Raw genomic sequence first — 8959 nt, 5'->3', positions numbered from 1 at the left:
AACACAACCCCCAACATTGAGCCCCAAAACTGAACCCAAAACCCTGAAAAACTGAACCCCTAAACCCTAAACACAGAACCCCTAAACCCAAAAACACTGAATCCCTAAACCCCAAAACAATGCACCCCCATAACACTAAACCACAAATCAACTGAACCCCCAAAAACACTGAACCCCCCAAACCCCCAAAACACTGAACCCCCATAACACTGAATCCCCAAACTCCCAAAACACTGAACCCCCAAACTCCCAAAACACTGGACCCCCCAAACCCCCTAAACACTGAACCCCTAAAACACTGAACCATCACACTCCAAAAAAACTGAGCCACCACACTGCAAAAAAAAACACTGAACCCCCAAAACACTGAAGCCCCAAAACGCTGGGCACTGGAACCCACACAAACCACCCCCCAAAGTTGCTGGACCCCTCCCAAACCACCCCCAAAGGCGCTGGACCCCAAAAATTCTGGTGAAAGTGAGGGGCAACGACAGGGCCCCGGAATTAATGGGAAAGGGGGAGGCAAGCATGTCCCAGAAGGTCTGGGCGAGGGGGTATGTAGGATGGTCTGTGCAAGGGGGTGTGTAGGATGGTCTGTGCGAGGGGGTGTGTAGGAAGGTCTGGGCGAGGGGGTGTGTAGGAAGGTCTGTGCGAGGGGGTGTGCAGGAAGGTCTGAGTGAGGGTGAAACGAGCGGGCATCCTCCTGAGCATGGCATTAATGTCTGATCATCACCTCCTTACAGCATCAAAGACACGAAGAGTCCTCAATTCGAAATGGAGCAAGCTGGCACTGGCTCTCTTTGCACTGTGTGGACTCTTTGCTGTTGCTGCCCTGGTGTTATTCTTTGAGGGTAAGACTCCGTCCTTCGTTCGGTTTTACAAAGCCTCTTTTACTGACCCTCCGACGGTGCGGTGCTCCCTCAGTGCTTACCCTCCGACAGTGCGGTCCTCCCTCCGTGCTAACCCTCCGACAGCGCGGCAGTCAGTACTGACCCTCCAACAGTAAAGGCACTCCCTCAGTACTGAACCTCCAACAGTGCTCTCCTCCCTCAACGTTGACCTTCCACCAGTTCGGCACTCCCTCTGCACTGACCCTCCGACAGTGCGGTCCTCCCTCAGTGCTGACCCTCTGACAGTGTGGCACTCCCTCAGCACTGACCTTCCGACAGTGTGGCGCTCCCTCAGCACTGACCCTCTAATAGTGCGGCGCTCCCTCATCACTGACCCTCCGACGGTGTGGCGCACCCTCAGCTCTGACCCTCCAAAAGTGCGGCGCTCCCTGGGTTTTGACCCTCCAAGAGGGAGTCACACATGGGCCGCCCTCAATTCTGATTTGTGCTCACCTGATTGTGGTGCAGGCTTGTCGGTAGAGAGATCCCTCGCTGAGCAGAAGCTGGCTGCTGAAACCATGGAAGATAATACATCCAAACTGAAGGACGAACTCGCTGTGCAAGTCTCCACGGGCAAGTGCGCCCAGTTCCAAGAAGCCTTCCGCAACTGGCTATCGGCCTTCTGCAAGTTGGTCAGTAAGTGCTGTCCTGATAACCTCTCTTGTCTTTGGGGAGCGGCTGCCAAATTTCTACCACCCTGTTGTTCATTTTTACACTTAGCCTCGGTTATTAACCAGCTTCCCTCCCTTGACCTCATCTGTTCATGTTTTTTTTTAGATCTTACTGGGATGTGAGCGATGCTGGCAATGCCAGTATGTGTCGCCCCCTCCCCAATTGCCCCTTCAACTGAAGGCAGTTCAGAGTGACCCACATTGCTGCAGGTTCGGAGTCACGTGTAGGCTGGACACGGCACCGAGGGCAGGATTCCTTTTCCATAGGACACCTGCTCCCATTGATATCTTAAACTTCGATCGAATGAACCCCACTCCAGCATCACCACCGCCCCCCAGCTTAACCCTTGAATTTCCAGCAAATACAACCCCTTAAAGTAAATTGGCCCTTCCCATCTTCTCCATCCCGGCCCCTCATAATTTTGCACCCCTCGATCAAATCGCCCTCAAACCCAGCCACTCCACATCCTCCTGGTTTCCAAGGAGAACAGCTCCAACCTTTCCAATCTGTCCTCTTCGCTGCAATTTTCCAGTCCTGGGTAGCAACTTCCTAGTAAATCTGCTCTGTGCCCTCTCTCGTGCAGATACTTCCTTTCTGGAATGAGGCGACCAGAACTGTGCACAGTGCTCAACTTATGGTGATCTATGTTGATTTCTTTTTTCTCTTTTTTCTGACTTCATTTCTGCTCCATCATTCCCTCTCTCCCCTCCCCACACACCAGACTGCAGCAGCGAGCTGTGCTACCGATTCTGGAAACCTTACGGGGGCAACTGCTATTATTTTTCTAAGAATGTCCTGGACTGGGAGAAGAGTCGGCAGAACTGCATTGCGCAGGGTGCGGACCTCTTGGTCATTCGCAACAGGAAGGAGCAGGTGAGCGGAGAACTGGGAGGTTTTTTTTTAGGGACAGAGTAGAGGAATCTTTACTCTATATCTAACCCCGTGCTGTACCTGCCTTTAGAGTGTTTGAATGGGACAGTGTAGAGGGAGCTCCACTCCGTGTCTATGCCCGTGCTGTAACTGAAGAGCGAGTTTTACTGTGTCTATGTCCGGGCTGTACCTGTAGAAGGAGATTTCCTCACTGCTTCCCCCTCTCCTCATTTTCAGAAGTTCGTTGCTGGCTATGATGTACAGAAGGTGTACTGGATTGGGTTAAATGAGACCGCTGAAGGGGTATCGTGGAAGTGGGTCGATGGGACTGATGTCCAGGATGAGCTAAAGTGAGTGTTGGAAAAACATCAAATTAGGTCCTATTCAGCAGGGGACCTGCAGTCGGTCCTAATCCCGCAGTGGTTACTTGCAGGCTCAGTATTCTTCATTCTTCAACTAGGAGAAAAGCCTAGTGTCACTGTCACTTGTTACCCATCCTTAATTGCCGCTTGAGTGGACGATGGTGAGTCGCCTTCCTGAACCTGATATGGCACAGCAGATGGTAAATGCTGAGCTGTTCAAAACCCAGAGAGAAACTTCCAACCAGCACCCCGACTGTTACAATTTGTATTTAATTCGAGATGCGTGACTTGAATTCAGTAGTAAAAGCCCAAAAAATCTTCTGGGTTTATTAGAAAACTAAATTTAACCTTTTCTGATTTAAAAAAAAAAATGATTTTAAGTGGATGCACAGGTTTGCAAATTACCAAGATGATAAGTCCTAGCTTCACTAGTTAATCTAACTCCCAGTTATATCTCCATTCAGACAACAGTAAAACACAGATTCAAAAGACCCAGGTAACGGAACACAATAACCTGGACTGTCAAAATCAATCTAACTTCCCTTCTCTTCACTTCAGTTCATGTACACCACACCTTGAGGTGACAAGAGCAAGTCAGAGGCTGGGAATCCTGTAACGAGTTATTCACCTCCTGACTCCCCACATCCTGTCCTCCACAAGGCACAAGTCACGAGTGTGATGGGATACTCTCCACTTGCCTGGATAGGTGCAGCTCCAAATAAACTCAAAAACCTCTACACCATCCATGACAAAGCAGCCCCACTTCATTGGCACCCCATCCGCAAACATTCATTCCAAACGTCACCAATGCACAGTAGCAGCAGTGTGTGTAGCATCTACACGATGCCCTGCAGGAACTCACCAAGGCTCCTTAGACAGCAGATTTCAGACCCACAACCACTACCATCTAGAATTGCAAGGGCAGCAGACACATGGGAACCACACCATCTGGAACTTCCCCTCCAAGCCACTCGCCATCCTGACTTGGAAATATATTGGCTGTTCCTTCAGTGGTACTGGGTCAAAATCCTGGAACTGTCCTCCCTAAAAGCACATTGGGTGCACCACCATCACATGGTCTGCAGCTCACCACCACCTTCTCAAGGGCAACTATGGATGGGCAATGAATGCTGGCCCAGCCAGCGAAGATCCCATCTCGTGAATGAATTTTTAAAAATCAATTGAGTCACACACACACAGACACAGACACACACTATTCCTCTCCTCACAACAACTTCCAATTGCATGATGAAAATGATTATATTTTGCTAAGAAATCACTGCTGTCCATCTGGACCCGCACGGGGTCAGAGGAGCGTCCGCCTCTGTAAGACAAGAAACCGAGGGACCCCGTTCTGGCATCGGTCCTGTTCTAGCAAAGCTCCAAATTCCCCACAGTCCTTTACCAGTTTTAAGGGGAAGAGCACGTGTGAGAGGGATTTTCCTCCCCTATGTCCTGGCCCCAATACTGAGCCCAGAAGTAACAGCAAAACTGACCAGAAAATATCTAAGCACAGCCGTGTTGCTGTTGACAGTGAGCTGGCCACACGGCATAGATTATCTGCCCTGTTTCTAATGTGACATCTCTCTCTCTCCTTGCATCTCTGCTTATCTTCCCCACCTCTCAAACCACCCCCTCTTCCTCTTTCTACCCCTCTTTCTCTTGTCTGTCTCTCCCGCTCTCTCTCTTTCCTTGTCAGTCTCCTGCTCTCTCGTCTGTCTCTCCCGCTTTCTCTCTCGCCTCGTCTGTCTCCCGCTCTCTCTCCCCTGTCTATCTCGAACTCACCCACACTCTCTCGTCTGTCTCTCTCTCTCTCTCGTCTGTCTCCCGCTTTCTCACCTGTCTCTCCTGAACTCACTCACACTCTCTCATCGTCTGTCTCTCCTGAGCGTTCCCTCTCCCTCTCTCCTCATCTGTCTCTCTCTCTCGTCATCTGTCTCCCACACTCTTCGCTCTCTCATTCTCATTGTCTGACTCCCTTTTTTCCCTCCCCTCGGTCCCCTCCCCAAATCCAAGATTCTGGGACAGGGGCTACCCCGACAACTATTTCGACTACGAGTTGGAGCAGTTCAAGAAATGCGGCATGATCCGCAACAAAGCCTGGGCCAACGCGGCTTGTAACCAGGCCAGTCACTGGATCTGCAAACGGAGAGCGGAGAAACCGCCCATCAGCCTGTGATGCCCGTCCCCGCAACCAGTCAGGGCCCCGGCAGCGAGGGCGGTGGAACGTCAAAATGTGACGGCGGGTGTTGGTAATGCTTCTCTCCGTTCGGTTCCCATGTTCGGTGTTTGAAGTTGCAATTGTTGTTGCGAGAGGACATGCTGGAGCAGTGCGGCGGGGGAACCAGGTGCCCTGTGTTTGGGGTGAATTCGGACGCTAACCTCTAACCACCTTCGGTCAGCTGGGGTGGTTGTCGAAGAGGTCTTTGTGGCCTTTTCTGATGCCCAGTGAATGTCGGATGCCATTCACACCTCATCGATCCGACTCGAACGACATCGGATGGTGATCCTCACCGAAACCTCAGAGGGAGGGGGGTTCTGCTCTTCTTTGGCGCGTGCGATGTTCCTGTTCCGAAATAAAGCTGATCTTCAACGTGAGGATTGTGGCCTCTCACCTCATTTCAGTCCCCGGGAGTCCCCTGGTGTGTCGCCATTTTGGCTTGCAGGCTCATCGAACGGGACTGAGGGAGCGCCGCACTGTCGGAGGGTCAGTACTGAGGGAGCGCCGCACCGCACTGTTGGAGGGTCGGTATTGAGGGAGCGCCACACTGCCGGAGTGTCAGTACTGAGGGAGCGCCGCACTGTCGGACGGTCAGTACTGAGGGAGCGCTGCACTGTCGGAGGGTCAATACTGAGGGAGCGCTGCACTGTCAGAGCGTCAGTAATGGAGAGCCGCACTGTCGCAGGATCGGTTCTGAGGGAGCGTCCCATTGTCGGAGTGTCAGTAGTGAGGGAGCGACACACTGTCGGAGGGTCAGTAGAGAGGGAGCGCCGCACTGTCGGAGGGTCAATAATGAAGGAGAGCCGCACTGTCGCAGGATCGGTTCTGAGGGAGCGTCCCATTGTCGGAGTGTCAGTAGTGAGGGAGCGACACACTGTCGGAGGGTCAGTAGAGAGGGAGCGCCGCACTGTCAGAGGGTCAGTGCTGAGGGAGCGCCGGACTGTCGGAGGGTCAGTGCTGAAGGAGCACCGCACTGTCGGATGGGCAGTGCTGAGGGAGCGCCGCACTGTCGGAGGGTCAGTGCTGAGGGAGTGCCGCACTGTCGGAGGGTCAGTGCTGAAGGAGTGCTGCACTGTCGAAGGGTCACTAGGCCCAGCATCGAAAATTTTTATTAAATCTCAATTGATTCACACGCAAGCTTAGATACATTAAATATTAACATTAAATTCATCAATTGACAGAACAAATGCACGTTTAAATGTGATTAATAAATGTGTGAATCGATAGAAAAAATACAACTTTGGATGAATTTAAAATGAGAACTGAGGATATTAATGGACAGAAGCCAAACAAGTTTCGATAACTTTAATATTAATACTGAATGTGTTAAATGACAGAACAACCACAAGTTTAGATCAATTAAACCTAATTATTAAATATGTTGTCTGACTGGACAAATCCAAGTTTAGGTAGAACACATTTGAGTATTAAATATGTTCAATGGTGGGGGGAAAGCGCAGTCGCTTATTAAATGCGGCAATTTGCAGAACAAATGCAAATCTGGACAAACTAAACCTGAAGATTAGATGTTCAGCGGGATGCGCCGCACATTTTATGATTGTTGATGTTTTAGCAGAGCAAGAAGTGAATTATTTCTGAATATTTACAAGATATTAACGGGACTCGGGAACTGGGGACAGTGATTTATGCAAATAATCTGTTCAACTGTTAAATTCACTATTGAAAATGAATCTGCTAAAATATATTAAATGTGTTACTGAAATTAAATAATTATAAAAAGTTATCAACTATTGAAATTAAATATATCTACAAAAATACATTACATTCAATATCAAAATTAAATAAATCTGCTGAAAGATTATATTAATTAGCAGAAGGGCAGCTCTCCCTCAGTATCGTCCCACCGACAGGGCAGCGCTCCCTCAGTACTGACCCTCCGACAGTCTGGCTCTCCCTTAGTACTGACCCTGCAACACTTCGTGTGTCCTTTCATACTGACCCTCTGACAGAGCTGCGCTCCCTCAGTACTGACCCTCCGACAGTACGGCTCTCCCCCAGTACTGGCCCTCCAACAGAGCTGCGCTCCCTGAGTACTGATCCTCTGACAGTCCAATTCTCTCTCAGTATTTGCCCGCCGACAGTCCGTCTCTCCCTCAGTGCTGACGCTCAGACAGTGCGGCACTCCCTCAGTACTGACCCCTGGACAGTCCGGCTCTCCCTCAGTACTGACGCTCGGACAGTGCGGCGCTCGATCATGACTGACCCTCCGACAATGCTCAGGCAGGAAGGAACCGTAAGACACTTCAATGGAATGAAGGGCGCCTACTTATTCAGACCAAGTGACACATGAAGAAAATTGCGGCAGTCCCCACGGCTCCACACCGGTTAAACCTTCTAATGACACGATCAAGCCAAGATCAGAAATGCAAAAGCCTGAAACCTCACCCGAGGGGAGCCGACATTTCAAACTATGTGGTCCAGTCCATATGTGTTGTGGTGTAGCGGGGTGGTGGTGAGGAGGTGGTTGGTGGGGGGAGGGCTGCTTGTAAATTCCCTTGGCCTCATGGACAGGACATTGTGACTGTTCCTCAGGGAGTGATGGCCAGAGTCTGCCCTTCTTTCATACCCATGAGGTTGTAGTTTATGAGCGAAAGATCGAGTCTGAAAGGGTCGACAAAGTGGATCATGGGAAGCTCGGCTTCCAGACAAATGACTCCAATCAGCTGTCAATATCTAGTCAATTATATTGTTAAACTGTGTTAATGTCATGTCAATTACATTGTTAAGTGCAAGACAAACAGGTGGTGGTTCTTATTTTTCATAGGGAAAACATCATTTCAACTTCATTAGATAAGGTCTAGTCGTGCATTTTGTTTCTGTGCCCCTTGCAGAGGCTGTCAATTTGTTAATTAGTTTGGAGTTAGCTAATAAAATAAAAGTGTTTAAATAGGGGATAGTTGGGGCACTGGTTGTGTGAGAGGAGAGCTGAGACACTGAGCAAGTCTGTTGACTTGCTCAATGAAGAAAAGGTCTGTTCTCGGTTTCTGCTTCACAAACCAGATTGGATCCTGTCAACTCCTCGCGGCCTTGAACAATCACAGGGCCCCATAGAGACGGACGTCTTAAGACACTTATCAGTGTTTCGGGAAACTCCACCACCCCGACCCATTCTGTAAAACACGAACAAACGCAACAACGGGTGCAGAACGATTTGCCATCATTTTGCCTCCCCAGCCCCCACACAGATGAAGGACAACGGTAGGAATGATGGAGCAGATGCCAGCCCAGCGCTCCCTCAGCGGCTCTGCATCATTCGCTGGAAGATCAGGTGGAGGCGGATGGCGTTCTTCTCGCAGATGGCCGGGAACTTTGCCCCGCAGGCCTCATCGTACCAGCGCCGCAGCCTCATCAGGCCGCAATTTTCCCTCATCCTGTACGTCCTGCTGAACGCATTGTCCGGCTTTCCCGGCCCCCAGAACCTTCCGCGGGCAAAGCGAAAGCCAAAAAAAAAGAACCAGAAAGTGGTCAGTGCTCACCTGGCAGGATTGAGATCCCTTATCTCAACAGAGCAGAAACAGCACCACAACCACCCTGCCCCATTCAAATTAAACAATCTGACCCCTGACCCTCTGCCTAACGCAGTCTGACCCCTGACCCTCATGTAACCTGTGAACTTCAAGTGTCCTCTTTTCTCTTTAGCAAGACTGACCTCTGCCCCATTGATCCAGTGCCTAACCCTAATTCCTCATGACCCTCTGTCTAACCCTGATTCCTCCTGACCATCTGACTAACCCCTGGCTCCCTACATAACCCTTCACCCTCTGCCTAAACACCCTCACGTCTGCCCACTCCCTGACCTTCATCCTAAACCCTGACCCTCCCTTACCATCTGTTTCATTCAGACCCTTTGCCTAACCTCAAACCGTTGCCTAACCCGTGACACCCTGCCTAACCCAGGATAATTTGCATAACCCCTGACCCCC

General features: G+C 50.4%; 1 long non-coding RNA gene across 1 annotated transcript; it reads left to right on the top strand.

Moving 5' to 3' along the window:
* The first annotated feature begins 2334 nt into the window (after positions 1–2334).
* On the top strand, positions 2335–4902 carry LOC144672815 (uncharacterized). The gene is made up of 3 exons (XR_013574182.1): positions 2335–2435; positions 2670–2782; positions 4811–4902. It is a non-coding gene; the product is annotated as an uncharacterized LOC144672815 (long non-coding RNA).
* Positions 4903–8959: the final 4057 nt, after the last annotated feature.

The sequence above is a fragment of the Cetorhinus maximus genome, unplaced genomic scaffold, assembly GCF_964194155.1.
Source record: "Cetorhinus maximus unplaced genomic scaffold, sCetMax3.hap1.1 HAP1_SCAFFOLD_45, whole genome shotgun sequence".
NCBI lineage: Eukaryota > Metazoa > Chordata > Chondrichthyes > Lamniformes > Cetorhinidae > Cetorhinus > Cetorhinus maximus.
This window is presented reverse-complemented; position numbering and strand designations above follow the sequence as displayed.